The sequence below is a fragment of the Bubalus bubalis genome, chromosome X (genome assembly GCF_019923935.1).
Source record: "Bubalus bubalis isolate 160015118507 breed Murrah chromosome X, NDDB_SH_1, whole genome shotgun sequence".
Lineage (NCBI taxonomy): Eukaryota > Metazoa > Chordata > Mammalia > Artiodactyla > Bovidae > Bubalus > Bubalus bubalis.
The window spans coordinates 142079114-142095873 of record NC_059181.1 but is presented as its reverse complement, the minus strand read 5'-3'; the positions used below and the strand labels follow the sequence as shown (position 1 = coordinate 142095873).

The window sequence follows — 16760 nt, the reverse complement described above, 5'->3', positions numbered from 1 at the left end:
ACCACGAAGCCTCAAATGATCTTTCCCATGGGAGGGACACTGCTAGCATTAGATCACCTTTCCTAGGAGCACTGTGCACTGTGACCATGCAGTCCAGCTAAGGGACCCCGTGCCTATGTGGTCCACACACCATGTAGAGTGTAGATGAGTTAAACACTCAAGGCAGTCAAGCCTAGGGGAACTGCGCCTTCTTATTTGTACAATTCACAAATTGTGAGCAGGTGCAGAAATCTCTCAGCAAGAGGCCTCCTGGAAGGAAGGGGGCTTCCAGTCTCACTTTGGATAACTGTGAAGCTTAATGACATTTGCAGCAGAGATATGAAATCCTCATATCTTTCTTCCTATAGCAATAGGAGAAATAACTCTTGTGGTTGGGGGTGGGAACATGAATTCAGGAAAAAGTTAGGGAAGTGATTTATGCCTGGGCCTTGTAGGAAGGACAAGATTTTCACAGATAGAAAAGCAGGAAAGGATATGAAATTCCTGAAAACGGTCGTACCAATCCTAGCAAGCTTCTTAGAGTTAGCCTGTTGTCAGTGTTCCCTGGTCTTCCCCAAATGTCTGCAACCTGAACTGACTTGCAAAATATCCAGGTGCAAACCTTGGGTCCCACACAACATGCACAGCCCAGTACTATCTGACCCCAGGGCTCAGAAACAAGTCCTCTGCCTCTCTGCTCTGATACATCTCCATGTCCGTATCTAATATGAAGAACTCACATTTTGCCTGGAAGGAGTAAAACTTGGAAGGCTTCCTGGCTGCTAAGTCACACTTCAGTCGTGTCCGACTCTGTGCGACCCCACAGACGGCAGCCCACCAGGCTCCCCCGTCCCTGGAATTCTCCAGGCAAGAACACTGGAGTGGGTTGCCATTTCCTTCTCCAATGCATGAAAGTGAAAAGCGAGAGGGAAGTCGCTCAGTCATGTCTGACTCTTCGCGACCCCATGGACTGCAGCCTACCGGGCTCCTCCGCCCATGAAATATTCCAGGCAAGAGTACTGGAGTGGGGTGCCATCGCCTTCTCCAAGGCTTCCTGGAGGGGGACGTAACTGATCTAGGCACGGGTAAATGGAATGTTCATGCTTTCCAAAGTCTAAGATGACAAGAAACAAGGCACAAGGTATGTGCAAAGGCCTAAGAAGTAGAGCTAGGCCTTCAGGGATGGACACAGATATAGCAAGACATAGGAATACGAGCAGAGATTTCAAGACGTCAGCTGGGCCTTGGGAAATGGACAGTTTCCCCCCAGTAGACCTAGCTGAGAGGAATGGCCATTGTCCCCGTCAATCATCGCAGGCCCACCAATGACGATGTTGGGAGGCGGGGGCGTGAAAGGCGGAAGAAGCCCTAGCACGTGCCTAAGCTCCTGACTGTCTGGATTGTGCTGTGGGGCTTCCGTAGACCGGTTTGCTCGGTTAGGATTTAACATGGCGGCTCCCTTTCCGGAGATGGCAAAAGTGTAAGTTTTACTAACTTTATTCATATTTGGCTGTCTGCGGTGTGAGTGGAGAGTCGGGTAGATGGTGTGTCCTGATGGACACTTTGACAGACGTGTCTGCGGGCTCTTGGGTGGATGGCGGAGAAGAGCTCTCCGGCACTTCCGGGTTTGGTGTTGGGCATTATTGTAACGGCATGCTGAAACGTGAAGAAGATTTTCTTGGTTTAAATGTGGGTCTCGGAGCCTCCTTCCCAGTTATAGTCTTAATGCTTTGTAGTGTTTGCGGCTTAAAGAGAGGGAAGGGCGGGTGCGTTTGGCTGGGTGGGTGGGGGTGCCGGACAGTCTGACTGGTGACTGGCGGCCGCCCTGGAGCTGATTCTGCTTTCTCTTGCAGGGCGTTTGGGGTGGATATATCGTTGCCGGGGATTGGTTCAAATGTTGATCTTGGCCATTTTTGTGACCTTTCTTCACCATTGAGGGTATTTCTGTTATTTTCCACGTGAAACGAGACAGTAAGGCTCTGAGGGACCGCGTGCGGTGTTAGGACAGCTGACGGCCCTTGGCTGCCTTGGTGTTTTGTGGATAAGGGAAAGGGGAAGTTTGCCCCGGCCACTCATGTTACGAGCTTGCAACTTACCTAATTTTCCTGCCGCTGTGTTAGGCTGTCCATCTGTAAGCAAGTCTCCTTGTAGGTCTGCATAATCACTGTTTCCTTCAGGACCTGTGATGGAAAAATCTAGTACTGGCCAGCCGATGGGCGTGTAATGAGAAGAGAGTGGACCCGGAATTAGCCACATCTGTCCAGACCTGCCAGATGAGTAAGTGCAACCTTATGTTATGTGGGGCCACAAATGCTGGGAGGAGGGTAGCATCCATCCCATCAGCTGTAAGATTATTTAACATGGTGTTGAAATGTCTTCCCTGAGTGTCTAAGATCGGAACTTCCAACAATGTCAGGATCACTCCCTGAGCGCTGCTCAGACACTGTTTATAATCCATGTCTTTAACTAGTCAGCGGCATCTTTTTCCAGTTCACCATGAGTGCCATTATTACAGACGGACTGAATTTATTAGAATGTCACATTTCCAAAAAGCCTGATCTTGCTATTTTCACATCAGAGCTCTGACCTGTCTTTTTATCCTTTTGGAAAACACTTGTAATACCAGGCAGAAGCAGGCTGGACTGGATGGGATTGTGAAAAACAAACTTCAGGAATCCAGAGACTGTGGGAGTGCTGTTTTTTTCAGGTAGGGGAACATGGATTTGAATGTAATTTAAAGCCAGCTCTATTTAGGAAAGGGGAGAAAGATGAGGCCTGTACACCAAGTGAGTGGCAGAGAATAATAGTCTGCCAGTCTCTCCCCTCCATAAGTGGGTGGGCATTTACTTTGCAGGGGTCCTGGAGGTGTAGGCTAACAATTCAAGTAATATGCGGGTCAGTACTTCATTAAATATTTACCCTTCCACAGTTTGTCGGGCTTTTTTTTTTTTTTTTTTTTTTTGCTTTGCAGGTGTTGCTGAGACAATACATCGTGTTTCATTAAAAATAAATTTTATCGTCTGAGTCTGACTCTTTCTTACTGTCATCTTTGAGCCTCAATTTCCACATTTGCAAAATGGGAATCACACCTTGCTCTCAGGGATATCTCTTGTATGGTTTTTGTAAAGCACTCAGCTCACAGGAGGTACGGAGGGAATTAGTACACCATTTCCAGCATATGGGAACAGAACACTGTGGCTTGATTTAGCTCGTCTCCCTACCTGTCCAGACCCCCATTTCAACCAAACGTTTGTTTCCTTTCACAGGGCCAGCAGATTTCCTCAGCTATTACTGGGCTTCTTGGAAACCAGCCTCATTAATCCTGCTATGATGCCAAGAGGTAGCCCAGCAACTCACACTTTGCCTTGCTCTGAGCCACTTTCTTTTCTGGCCATCTCTGACGCCTTATGCCGAAGCTGATGTGGCTCAGCACCAAGTTCAGGCACCAAGAAGGTGCTTGTTAACTGGCGGTGCGGAAAAGGTCTCCTCTCTTTCGTTGTCTGTATAAAGTTACTTCTTTCCTGGGCAGTGGTTAATTTGTTGAAAATGTGTGGAAGAGTTTTCACAGTTGGGGTGGGGGAAAAGCGCTAAATAGAAATGTGAACTCTTCCAAGGTGCATTCAGAGACACTTCTAACCTCTAGTTTCATAGAAACCTCGGGCTCCTCTGTTGCTTTATTAGCACGGGTTTTATCCAGAAGGAGGCGTCACAGAACCTGAATTTCATTCACCGAAGGTAAAAAGAAAATCCACATTTCCTTGTGATTGGAAACGAAAGTGTGTAGTCTTTAGAGGGCATGTTTGAAGACTTTTTGTTCATCCCTGTAATTGGTGAAATTACTTTAAAGCTGTGAAAGATGGGGGTGGGATAGTCTCCTACTCAGTGAAAACCTGAAGCCTGAGATACTTAGAAAAACCTGTCGTAGGCCCATGTTCCTTCACCAAGTGACATGATGATGATCAAAACTGGCTTATTTCCTAGTCAGAACAGTTGTGAAACTTAAGAATAACCGTGAGGCCTTCTTCCCCTTCCATACACGCTTGTTCCCACTGCCCATCAAAGTCATCTTGGCTGACTTCATTGGAGACAGGGGTCAAGAAAGCCTAAATGGATGGTGTAATTGGTAAATCTGCTGTGTATTGGCACTTAAAAATAAGTCACAAGGTTGAGGATTCCACAAAGGTGACTCTCCAAATGGTGACAGTCTCACAAATCAGGGCTCTCATGGAACGAGAAGGTAATCTTCTTCTGAATTTGAGATGGGATCTGGCTTTCTGGTTCCTTCCCAGGAATTCATTCCTAGGCCAGCCATGTCACTTAGGCTCATGAGACAGTACCTCAGTGAATGTCTACTCACTCGTGGGAATGTTAATGTTCTGTAAATTCTTGGTGTGAGGTATTCCTTTGGATACATACCACAAGTGGGATTGCTGGACTAGATGGTAGTTCTGTTTTTAAGTTTCTGAGGGACTTTCATACTGTTTTCCATAGTAGCTGTACCAATTTAGTCTTGAACTAAATGAGTTTGGTGAGCGGTTCTCGGCCACTTTTGATTGTCGGTTCTTTTCAGGAGAAGTACTGGAGAGATTAGGGGCTCAAAGGGGAAAGCACGCCCCTGATCAGGAAAGATGGAATGACTGACTGCATACGGACCTGCCTAGAGGTGGGGAAGGGGCTGGGAAGAGTGACCCTCTATAGAGCTGCTCTCAGAGCACAAGGAGAAAGCTGGACAGGAGGATAAAGGCCCTCAATGTGAAAGGTGCATTGGACTTTCTGTGGTCAAAAGTGTCTGCTACCTATTTCTCAGTCCCTGATACTGCCTGGGATCATTGTAGCATGGGGACTGAAGAGAATAGTGCACATCGCTGAGTGTGACGTGAGAGTGGATTACTTTCTGGCAAAGGTGAGACTTTGATGATGAAGGCTTTACCCTATGTTACAGCATCCCTCAGAATTTTGGAGTTCACTGTTAGGGATGTTCTTGTGTTCCTGCTTCAGTCTATGCACTGGCTTAGGCTGTCAAAAGCGGCTCGGGAAAGGTGAGCTTTCCCCCTCCTATACTGTGGCCTAGAGCAGTAATCTGAGAGAGTCTCCCGGGAGGCGCCCACTGATGGTCACTACACTTGGTTGAGTAGACCACTCAAGTCTTCTGTTGGGACTACCTGTGGCCATAAAGAGGCACATGAAAGTGAGCTGCTGTTGCTGGTGTGTTCTAGTGATATAGCAGCCAGACACTTCTTCCTTCCACACTCACACACCTCAGGTGCCTTGCTAAAGTCCTAAAGGAGGCGCATATTGGCAACGGCAGCATGTGGGGCGTGGGAAATGTTGAGTCTGGGGCAGAAGTTGGCGGTAGCCTGATGTCAGAGTTCTGTGCCTTTGTGCAGAGCGAGGGCACATTGGGATTCCCGAGGAGTCCCAACTCTGTAGGAATGTGGTTGGAACTTTCCACGTTCACTTTCTGCACTCTTCCACTGGGCACACTCTGCACATTGGTTGGAAGAAAGAGGTCCGATGGGTCTTATCAATGAACTGTCGATGAATCCGGGGCCATTTGCTTGTTTCGGCGCATATGCCGATGAGCCTGGATGTCCAGGAACCTCCCGAGTCAGGTGCCCCAGCTGGAGCATGAAGCCCTTGTATTCCTCTTGCTGGAGAGGGCTACACCCCCAGGCTGTGGCTGTCTCTCCCCCCGTGTGTCCGCTAGAAAGCCTTTCTAGCAGAAAGGCTGGCTGCTGGTGGCTTCTCTTCCATTTGGGTCTTCCTGTTGGTGGGGGTGGCATTGCCTCAAGGGGCCTTCACTGCATTCTGAAGGAAGAAGGTGGTGTTGGTACAACAGTGGAGGGACAGCTATGCATTGTTTGTGGTGGTGTGCCACTGGAGTCGGGGAGAGGAAAGGGGAGCTCAACTTGGCGAGGGAAAAGGTCCCATGGTTTCCGCATTTCAGGGTTTTGCTTTCTCTTGATTAGGGAAATTTGGGCCCAGCAGGGCTATGAGGAGGAGGCTCTGAGAGTATAAGGAAAGACTGACAGTGGGGAGGACAACGGTCTCTGGTGTGACGACTGTGGTGGGCATTGTGGGTTCAGGGCTCTTTCTCCTGTCTCCTTTCTCCATTCTTGTGCCCTTCCTTTGGGTTAGCACAGCTGAGGGACAGAAGATAGCAATGGACCCTGATGGGTATACTATAAGAAAATACGGCTTTCTCATAAACTAGGACATTTACTATGGGAACAGGATTATTGTCCATTTTCCCAAGTGAATTGTGATTTTGTCTGCAAGTGAAGGCTTGGCTGTCTCTTCCCTGTTCTGTGTTGCTAGACCCATGAAAAACGGCTGTTGCGGAAGGGGAGCTCTCTGTCCTGCTGTACTGTTGCTCAGTGTATAATCTAAGGGAGTTCTGAGAAGGAACTGCTGTTGCTTACACTATTGATTGTTTTTCTGCAGAGATATTTTCTGCCCTTTTCCTGTAGCTTTATGGGCTCTTGGTGACTGCTTTTGCTGCCAGGTCCCTGAAGGAACTCTCTTGGTTTGTCAAATTACCAAGAGGCTTATTTAACTTAGAGAACAGATTTGCATACATTGCAGAGAGTCAGAGATGGCAACCCATTGCCTGGAGAATCCCAGGGACAGAGGAGCCTGGTGGGCTGCCGTCTATGGGGTCGCACAGAGTCGAGCACGGCTGAAGTGATTTAGCAGCAGCAGAGTCAGACAAAGAACTGACCCGTATTCCACCGTTTTTTAGGAAAGGCGAGAAAGAATGTCTTGTCCCTTTTCGGCATGAGCAGTTTAGTTTTCCTTATTTTAGTTTCCCTTACAATGTGCTCCCCGTGAGATACCCCTGGGTATCTTCACCCTCGCTCCAAGTGCTGATTCTAAAGTCCTGGCCATAGTCAGACCTGTGCAGAGAACTTCCTCAAGAGGAACTTGTGGAAAGAGCGCCTGAAGGACAAGTAAGAAGTATGAGTGACTGCTTATCCTCTAGGAGCTTTTTACCCATACATATGTCCTCAGGGGGAATTCTCTGTGATCAGTAGGGTCACTCGGGATGAGGATTAAAACCACAAACCTTGTTTAGAGATGGTTTAAACCGCTCTGCTGATGTCAGCAGTCTGCTGGCCAGTGGAGCTGAACTTCATCTCTCACCGTCCCTTTCTCAAGTGCTCTGAAGGAGCAGAGATTTGATCTCCAGTTGGCAGAGGTCCGATTTCAGTGTCTCGTGGTGCACAGGACCTGCTCGAATACTTGGTAGGAGGCAAGGACTCAGATCTGCAGAGTTTCAGTTATGGAATTTTAGTGGGCAGCTCTGTCAAAAAGAGTGGACAGAAAGAGCAAAATCCGTGCATTCCTGTACAATGTGAATGGTCTCTTCATCCGTCTGGACTTGAATGTGCCCTCCCAGTCCACTGTGCTGACTCCAGCACACACAAAATGGGTTACTGAGCGTCGCCAGCCAGGCCACCTCACAGTTAAGATTTGGGTTGGCTTTCTGAGCTTCCTTCGCCTCTCCTTATTCATGTGCAGGCCTGCTGTCCTGCTTCTCATCAGCTTTGGAAAAGAACAGCAGTGGGCTCACTTCAGTGAATCCTAAGGAGATTCACTGGTTTACTCAGCCTCTCCCCAGCAGTCAGACAGAGCACCTTCCAGAATGCTGAAAGGCCTGTTGTAGATTTTCCTCTAGTAGATTGTCAGAGTACTGAGCTACAGGCTATAGGATATAGTTAAAGCCAGGAACCAAGCACCTGTGCATCTCCTCCGGACCCCAGAACTGATGTGTACTGGAAAGGCTAAGAGGGTAGATCTTACTCCGTCATGTTTTTATTACCAGATAACCATCAATTACGAAGGTGGAATGAAACTTCAGAGTGGATGGGTGTGTTTACGATATAGATTATGGGGATGCTTTATGGATGTAACCTATCTCCAGACTCATTAGATTGTATACATTAAATGTGTACTTTATTTTTGTATGTCACTCATTGCTCATACCTCAATGAAGGGGTTTAAAAACATAATAAAAAAGACCCTTCCGTGATCACAAATGAGTGCCCCCCTCCAAGTGTTTTTAGATTTTAGAACTGAGAGGGAAGACTGTTTCTCCTTGGGGAAATGGGTAATGCCATTTACAGCTTCTGTATTCTGGTTTTGCCTTGGTTTTTCTATGGATACATAGTATTTGCATTAGTGGTGTATAAGGTTATCCTTTAGTCCGTAGGGTTTTGAATTTCATAGAATCACAGCAGTTCTACAGAAGTCGTCAACTTCATGCGGAGGACTTCGGCTCAAGGAGTGACCCTATGACATCAGCGAGTGGTCATTTGACCAGAAATTGACTTTGGGTATTGTGCCTTTGGGAATGGCTTGGACTTTGGGTTGTTTTCATTTTCTGTAATATATGCTTTTGTGCTTACTCAAGAAATCTTTAAAAATTGTGTACCCATGGGGGCATGTCAACATGCGTGTGTGCTGTATTTGTATTCCACAGGGTGGAAGGCCCTGTGTCAGGCTCATTGGTCTCTCTAGCAGGCCTCTTTTCTCTGAGACCTTCCCACAGCCTTCTATTTTCTGTGTCACTGAGTTTCCTGGCCAAGCTACTTGGTTTGGTATACTTTTCATCTTATCCTCGTTGAGCCAGTAATACTTTTGCTATAGTTTGGGACTAGACCCGCAAGAATGAGTGAGAGCCTGCAAAGGTTCACTAGTAACCTTTTACTGCAGAGAATGTAAAAAGATACACTGTTGGGACTTCCCCAGTAGTCCAGTGGTTAAGACTCCGTGCTTCCAATATAGGGGGGAGGGGTTCAATCCCTGGTGGGGGAACTAAGGTCCCACATGCTGCATAGCATGTCCAAAAAAAAAAGAAAGAAAGACCTACTGCTGAGTTTCCCTGAGCTAGCCTCATTTCTGTGTCTTTAAAATGTATTTGTTGCTTAAGTTTCTTGTATTTTGTTAAATACTTGTGTTCTTCCAATAAAATCCATTTGCTTCAGAAGATCTCACTTGTATGGGTTTCTTACTCACAATGAACACCAGCATGATCAAGGAAGCTTCGGCTCTGTCATGGGCATTGTTACCTGAACCGCGGTGGAGCACTAAGCTCTGAAGGCTGATGAGTTAAGAGCAGGAACGGGTGGCAAGGGGATGGGGTGTCCAGACCATGCTAAAAGTTCCCCTCTTTGTTAAGCTCACCCCTTTGTTCAGGGAAGTATTCCCCTTAATGTTAGTCACTCAGTCATGTCCGACTCTGTGCGACCCCGTGGACTGTAGCCTGCCAGGCTCCTCTGTTCATGGGATTTTCCAGGCAAGAGTACTGGAGTGGGTTGCCATTCCCTTCCCCAGGGGATCTTCCCGAGCCAGGGATCGAACCCTGGTCTCCTGCATTACAGGCAGATTCTTTACCATCCAAGCCACCTGGGAAGCCTGATCCCCTAAAGGTAGCAGGTAATCTAACACCTCCCTAAGAGAAGTGCTACTTTTAGCCACTTCATGAAGCCCATGAATGCATATTTAGGGATCATGGAGAAATCTTCTGATACTCCTAAGGGCAAGGAGAGGTAGGGTGACCAGCATGGTTTTATAGAAGATTAGTTCAGAAGTCAGTAGGACCAAACTAGAAGCAGGAAGCACACAATTAATTCCTGCTGAAGCCTGCATTAGTATCTTGGTCCCTTGTGCCTGAGACATCTTTTATTACGCCACACCACTAGGTCTTATAAATACTTTGTAGTAGCAGAATTAAATTACTAAGTGGGTAGAATTTTTTGGCATTGTTTATTCTTTAAACATATCGATACACTTTCCAGTTCTAACTGGAACTAGACATGCAATTAACTAAAATTGCAGGTCTTACATATAACTTACCATGGTTTAAACATTTCAGCAGGGCCTTTCCCGGTGGTCCAGTGGCTGAGACTCCATGCTTCCAGTGCAGGGGGCCCAAGTTCGATCCATGGCTCGGAAAATAGATTGCACATGCCACAACTAAGACCCAGCGCAGCCAAATTAAGAAATATGAAAAAAAAAAAAAAAAAAACATTTTCCCAGCAAATAGCCTTACTGTGGTCAGTAACCCCCTCCCCACCCCCACAGGAAAGGAGAGTAAGACTGGCAGTGTGTTCTGCCTGTAGATCTTCTGGGTGGCTGGGTGTCATGAAGATGACACCACTCCAGTACTCTTGGGCTGAAGGTGGCAGCAATTCTGTTCTTGCCATTCAGTCTAGGGAGCCTCAAGCTTCAGTGTCTCATTTCCTGCCCGAGAGGTTCATCGGGATGCAGAGCTCAGATCACTTCTCTTTTTCTCTAACTGCAGCTGGAACTTTGTATCCCTTAATTATCCTCTCCTGCTACAGAACGCAGAGAAGGCAATGGCACCCCACTCCAGTACTCTTGCCTGGAAAATCCCATGGACAGAGGAACCTGGAAGGCTGCAGTCGATGGGGTCGCTGAGGGTCGGACACGACTGAGCGACTTCACTTTCACTTTTCACTTTCATGCATTGGAGAAGGAAATGGCAACCCACTCCAGTGTTCTTGCCTGGAGAATCCCAGGGACGGGGGAGCTTGGTGGGCTGCCGTCTATGTGGTCGCACACAGTCGGACACGACTGAAATGACTAAGCAGCAGCAGCAGCAGCTACAGAACGAGTCTAACATAAGACTGTAAGCCATCTCCCATTGGCTCTATTACAGGTCAGTGGGTATGATTTTTCCTGAGGCATTTGCATTTAGACTGCCAAACACCGTGAAATCCCACTACCATTCTGATTTTAATTGACACGCCAAGCCTGACCATCGGTTTCCATGGAGGCGGGCCCAGGGCAGGGGTGGGCGGGGCGAGAGCCAAACTGGCGCCTGCGCAGGGCCCGCCCTCAAGAGAAGATGGTTGCAAGTGCGCAGGCGCAAGGTGGAGGCGGAGCTAGGACTGGAGGGGCGGGAGAAGAGGGCTGGGGATCGGCGGAGCTAATGGCCATAAGGAGGCGGGATCAGCAACGAGGGGCGGGGCCTAGGTTTCCCCAGGCGGGCGGTGGGTGAAGGGCAGGGGCCAGGGCCCAGGACTCTGCATCTTACAGGATGGGGGCGAGGCCCTCTGCACTTGGAGCAGAGGAGTCAGCCAGTTCCCACCCTCCCTCCTGAGCCCGCCATTCACTTGGCCATCTGAGTTCTTTGGCTTGCATGAGGTTCTGTGAACACATTTCCCTGCTTATTCATGCATCTCTCAGACAGATGATTGGCACCTACGCTGCAGATGTTGCCTGCCACATTAATGGGAAAGCCCCAAACACTAGCCAGCGTAATCCAGAGCAGCATGTTCAAAGAGTGCACCGTGACCAGGGAATGTAAGGAAGGTTGAATGCTAAGAAATCTCTTAATTTTCTATATTAAAAGACTAAAAAAAAAATAATCATCTGGTCATCTGCATCAGCTTTGAAAAGATAAAAATGAAGGGGTATCTGATGTTACCAGAGGCATTTGCTTTTAGTCTATTACCAATACCAGAAAATCAAATTAACACTCAGATCATTAAGTTACTTTCTCTGACAGCATCATCACATATATGCACATAATTCACTGTTGACTTAGGGCAATGGCACTCCAATTTCTTTCACAAATCATGTGTTTTTATGAGACAGTGCTACAGGTCAACCTCCCTGGATACCCACAACAGCTCAACCCGAAGAGGATGTGACTCTTGTTCCAAATGAAAATAGGTAATTAACTCACCTGTTTGGAGTTGGGATTTTAGTTGAACTCTTCCTTAATATATTGCATATATATGGGAACATTTAAGGGAATCTCAGTTTTACGAATTTTATAAGTTTACTTAAAAATAGGTTGGGTATTCATGAAGGTTTTCCTCACTGACTGCTTTATTGCCCCTCCCAACTCTGTTCTTCCTCTTGTCTTCTTCCCCTTTGTAAATGAAAGTTCTTTTCTTCATATTGCTTAGGCCAAGCACCTTGGCATCCTCCTCGACTCCTCTGTTTCCTTCATGTCCCACACTAACTCCATCAGCAAATCCTCAGCTCGGCCTTCAACATATAAGCAAAGGGCTGCACATCCAGGAACAGGAGGAATTGCTGTGGCCTTTTTTTTTTTCAGTCAATTTACCACAGTCTGTATGTGGAAATATGAGCCAATACCTAGAAGCAGAGTCCCACAAGCGGAATATGGACTCATAAAAAGACATGAGCCAGTATACAGAAACAAAGTCAGTATGGAAGGTATGTGCTTACACAAGGTGTATGAATCCCTTCTAATCCCCTAGGGTGGACACAGAATCAAAAATGGGTGTAAAGGAAATATCTGTGGATTTGCAAAGGGTTAGAATTTCAGCTCAGTGTGCTCTCTCCATATCCTAAGAGGAGTAGAAAATAAATGGAATCTCCTTTCTACCTCCAGGAGAGTAGAGGAGAAAATAAGCATATGGTCCACAACTTGAATGTTGTGTAAAGCTGAGATGCAGGATTAGAGTTTGAGATCACTGTTTGGCATCAGTACAACTTTGTAACTGAAGGAAGAAATTTTCGCAATTGAGGTATGGGGAAATCATTCTGGCTTATATGTGATTTAGCTTGAACTTTATGCTAACTAGAGTAGCCTGTCTTATGACCTGTTTATCCTGCAGTGTACATCTGCCTTAGCCCTTAAGAAAAGAAATCATTATCCAGAAGTAAAGTATGTCCACTTTGAAGGTAGGGATAAATGCTACCCTCTCCTATGATGCTTATGCTAGTATTCCTTTAAAGATAAGTTTTTCTTCCCAGATACCGAGTTCCTGCTGATTCACTCTTGTACGTGATAATCTATCCCTTTTGAAATCTTGAAGGACTGTACCCCTGCATGTCTCTGTTTGATGGTTCTTTGTTCTGAAAAGATACAAAACTGTGATGAAAACCACGCTTCTCCATCACAGCTTCTGAGAGTTACTGATAAGTTTTTCCCTAGGCTATAGTCCTTAGTTTGGTACAAAGAAAACTCTTTTCTATTTCTATTCCTGTTACAGATCGTTTATTGGTTATTTGTGTTGACATGATTGTCCACCTGATGCGAAGAGTTGACTCATTGGAAAAGTCTCTGATGCTGGGAGGGATTGGGGGCAGGAGGAAAAGGGGACGACAGAGGATGAGATGGTTGGATGGCATCACTGACTCGATGGACGTGGGTTTGGGTGAGCTCCGAGAGTTGGTGATGGACAGGGAGGCCTGGTGTGCTGCAATTTATGGGGTCGCAAAGAGTCGGACACGACTGAGCGGCTAAATTGAACTGAACTGATGACAAATAAGGCATGGCTTGGCACCATCTGAGTTAGAATTGGTAACGTGATATGGACTAGCGTTCTGAGCAGGTTCAGAATATTGGTACTTGTTTTGGTCCCAGTATTCATAGAAAGGACAGCCTCCCCTCCCCCACCCAAAAGGACTGGTCATCACAGTAATACTTTGTTCTTTGGCAATCTCTTTCATTGGAGGCACTAAGAACACTTTGAAAATACACCTCTGTGAGGTTATCTACAAGACCTTCTAGAAATAACACCCCCCAAAGATGTCCTTTTCATTATAGGGGACTGGAATGCCAAAGTAGGAAGTCAAGAAACACCTGGAGTAACAGGCAAATTTGGCCTTGGAGTACAGAGTGAAGCAGGGCAAAGGCTAATAGAGTTCTGCCAAGAGAATGCGCTGGTCATAGCAAACACCCTCTTCCAACAACACAAGAGGAGACTCTACACATGGACCTCACCAGATGGTCAACCCCAAAATCCAATTGATTGTATTCTTTGCAGCCAAACATGGAGGAGCTCTATACAGTCAGCAAAAACAAGACCGGGATCTGACTGTGGCTCAGATCATGAACTCCTTATTGGCAAATTCAGACTGAAATTGAAGAAAGTGGGGAAAAACCACTAGACCATTCCGGTATGACCTAAATCAAATCCCTTATGACTGTACAGTGGAAGTGAGAAATAGATTTAAGGGACTAGATCTGATAGACAGAGTGCCTGATGAACTGTGGATGGAGGTTTGTGACATTGTACAGGAGACAGGAATCAAGACTATCCCCAAGAAAAGAAATGCAAAAAAGCAAAATGGCTGTCTGGGGAGCCCTTACAAATAGCTGTGAAAAGAAGAGTAGCGAAAAGCAAAGGAGAAAAGGAAAGATATAAGCATCTGAATGCAGAGTTCCAAAGAATAGCAAGGAGAGATAAGAAAGCCTTCCTTAGCGATCAATGCAAAGAAATAGAAGAAAACAATAGAATGGGAAAGACTAAAGATCTCTTCAAGAAAATTAGAGATACCAAGGGAACATTTCATGCAAAGATGGGCTCGATAAAGGACAGATATGGTATGGACCTAACAGAAGCAGAAGATATTAAGAAGTGGTGGCAAGAATACAGAGAAGAACTGTACAAAAAATATCTTCACGACCCAGATAATAATGATGGTGTGATCACTCACACTCACGTAGAACCAGACATCCTGGAATGTGAAGTCAAGTGGGCTTCAGGAAGCATCACGATGAACAAAGCTAGTGGAGGTGTTGGGATTCCAGCTGAGCTATATCAAATCCTAATAGATGATGCTGTGAAAGTGCTGCACTCAATATGCCAGCAAATTTGGAAAATTCAGCAGTGGCCACAGGACTGGAAAAGGTCAGTTTTCATTGCAATCCCAAAAAAGGCAATGCCAAAGAATGCTCAGACTACCGCACAATTGCACTAATCTCACACTCTAGCAAAAGTAATGCTCAAAATTCTCCAAGCCAGGCTTCAGCAATATGTGAACCATGAACTTCCAGATGTACAAGCTGGTTTTGGAAAAGGCAGAGGAACCAGAGATCAAATTGCCAACATCTGCTGGGTCACTGACAAAGCAAGAGAGTTCCAAGAAAACATTTATTTCTGCTTTGTTGACTATGCCAAAGCCTTTGACTGTGTGGATCACAATAAACTGTGGAAAATTCTGAAGGAGATGGGAATACCAGACCACCTGACCTGCCTCTTGAGAAACCTGTATACAGGTCAGGAAGCAACAGTTAGAACTGGACATGGAACAACAGACTGGTTCCATATAGGAAAAGGAGTACATCAAGGCTGTATATTGTCACCTGCTTATTTAACTCATATGCAGAGTACATCATGAGAAATGCAGGGCTGGAGAAAGCACAAGCTGGAAACAAGATTGCTGGGAGAAATATCAATAACCTCAGATATGCAGATGATACCACCCTTATGGCAGAAAGTGAAGAAGAACTAAAGAGCCTCTTGCTGAAAGTGAAAGAGGAGAGTGAAGAAGTTGGCTTAAAGCTCAACATTCAGAAAACTGAGATCATGGCATCCGGTCCCATCACTTCATGGCAAGTAGATGGGGATACATTGGAAACAGTGGGTGACTTTGTTTTTCTGGGCTCCAAAATCTCTGCAGATGGTGATTGGAGCCATGAAATTAAAAGACGCTTACTCCTTGGAAGGAAAGTTATGACCAACCTCAGTTCACTTCAGTTCAGTTCAGTCGCTCAGTCGTGTTCAACTCTTTGCGACCCCATGAATCGCAGCACGCCAGGCCTCCCTGTCCATCACCAACTCCCGGAGTTCACTCAGACTCACATCCATCGAGTCAGTGATGCCATCCAGCCATCTCATCCTCTGTCGTCCCCTTCTCCTCCTGCCCCCAATCCCTCCCAGGATCAGAGTCTTTTCCAACGAGTCAACTCTTCACATGAGGTGGCCAAAGTACTGGAGTTTCAGCTTTAGCATCATTCCTTCCAAAGAAATCCCAGGGCTGATCTCCTTCAGAATGGACTGGTTGGATCTCCTTGCAGTCCAAGGGACTCTCAAGAGTCTTCTCCAACACCACAGTTCAAAAGCATCAATTCTTCGGCGCTCAGCCTTCATCACAGTCCAACTCTTACATCCATACATGACCACAAGAAAAACCATAGCCTTGACTAGACAGACCTTTGTTGGCAAAGTAATGTCTCTGCTTTTGAATATGCTATCTAGGTTGGTCATAACTTTCCTTCCAAGGAGTAAGTGTCTTTTAATTTCATGGCTGCAGTCACCATCTGCAGTGATTTTGGAGCCCAAGGAAATAAAGTCTGACACTGTTTCCACTGTTTCCCCATCTATTTCCCATGAAGTGATGGGACCGGATGCCATGATCTTAGAGTTCTGAATGTTGAGCTTTAAGCCAACTTTTCACTCTCCACTTTCACTTTCATCAAGAGGCTTTTTAGTTCCTCTTCACTTTCTGCCATAAGGGTGGTGTCATCTGCATATCTGAGGTTATTGATATTTCTCCCGGCAATCTTGATTCCAGCTTGTGCTTCTTCCAGTCCAGTGTTTCTCATGATGTACTCTGCATATAAGTTAAATAAGCAGGTGACAATATACAGCCTTGACATACTCCTTTTCCTATTTGGAACCAGTCTGTTGTTCCATGTCCAGTTCTAACTGTTGGCTTCCTGACCTGCATACAGATTTCTCCTAGACAGCATATTAAAAAGCAGAGACATTACTTTGTCAACAAAGGTCTGTCTAGTCAAGGCCATGGTTTCTCCAGTGGTCATGTATGGATGTGAGAGTTGGACTGTGAAGAAAGCTGAGCGCCGAAGAATTGATGCTTTTGAACTGTGGTGTTGGAGAAGACTCTTGAGCGTCCCCTGGACTGCAAGGAGCTCCAACCAGTCCATCCTAAAGGAGATCAGTCCTGGGTGTTCATTGGAAGGACTGATGTTGAAGCTGAAACTCCAATACTTTGGCCACCTGATGTGAAGAGCTGACTCATTTGAG

The 16760-nt window shown here is 46.2% G+C and overlaps 1 long non-coding RNA gene across 1 annotated transcript; it reads left to right on the top strand.

Moving 5' to 3' along the window:
- The first annotated feature begins 1305 nt into the window (after positions 1–1305).
- LOC102398703 lies at positions 1306–8970 on the top strand. The gene is made up of 4 exons (XR_003106634.3): positions 1306–1459; positions 2157–2256; positions 2606–2686; positions 3246–8970. It is a non-coding gene; the product is annotated as an uncharacterized LOC102398703 (long non-coding RNA).
- The last annotated feature ends 7790 nt before the right edge of the window (positions 8971–16760 follow it).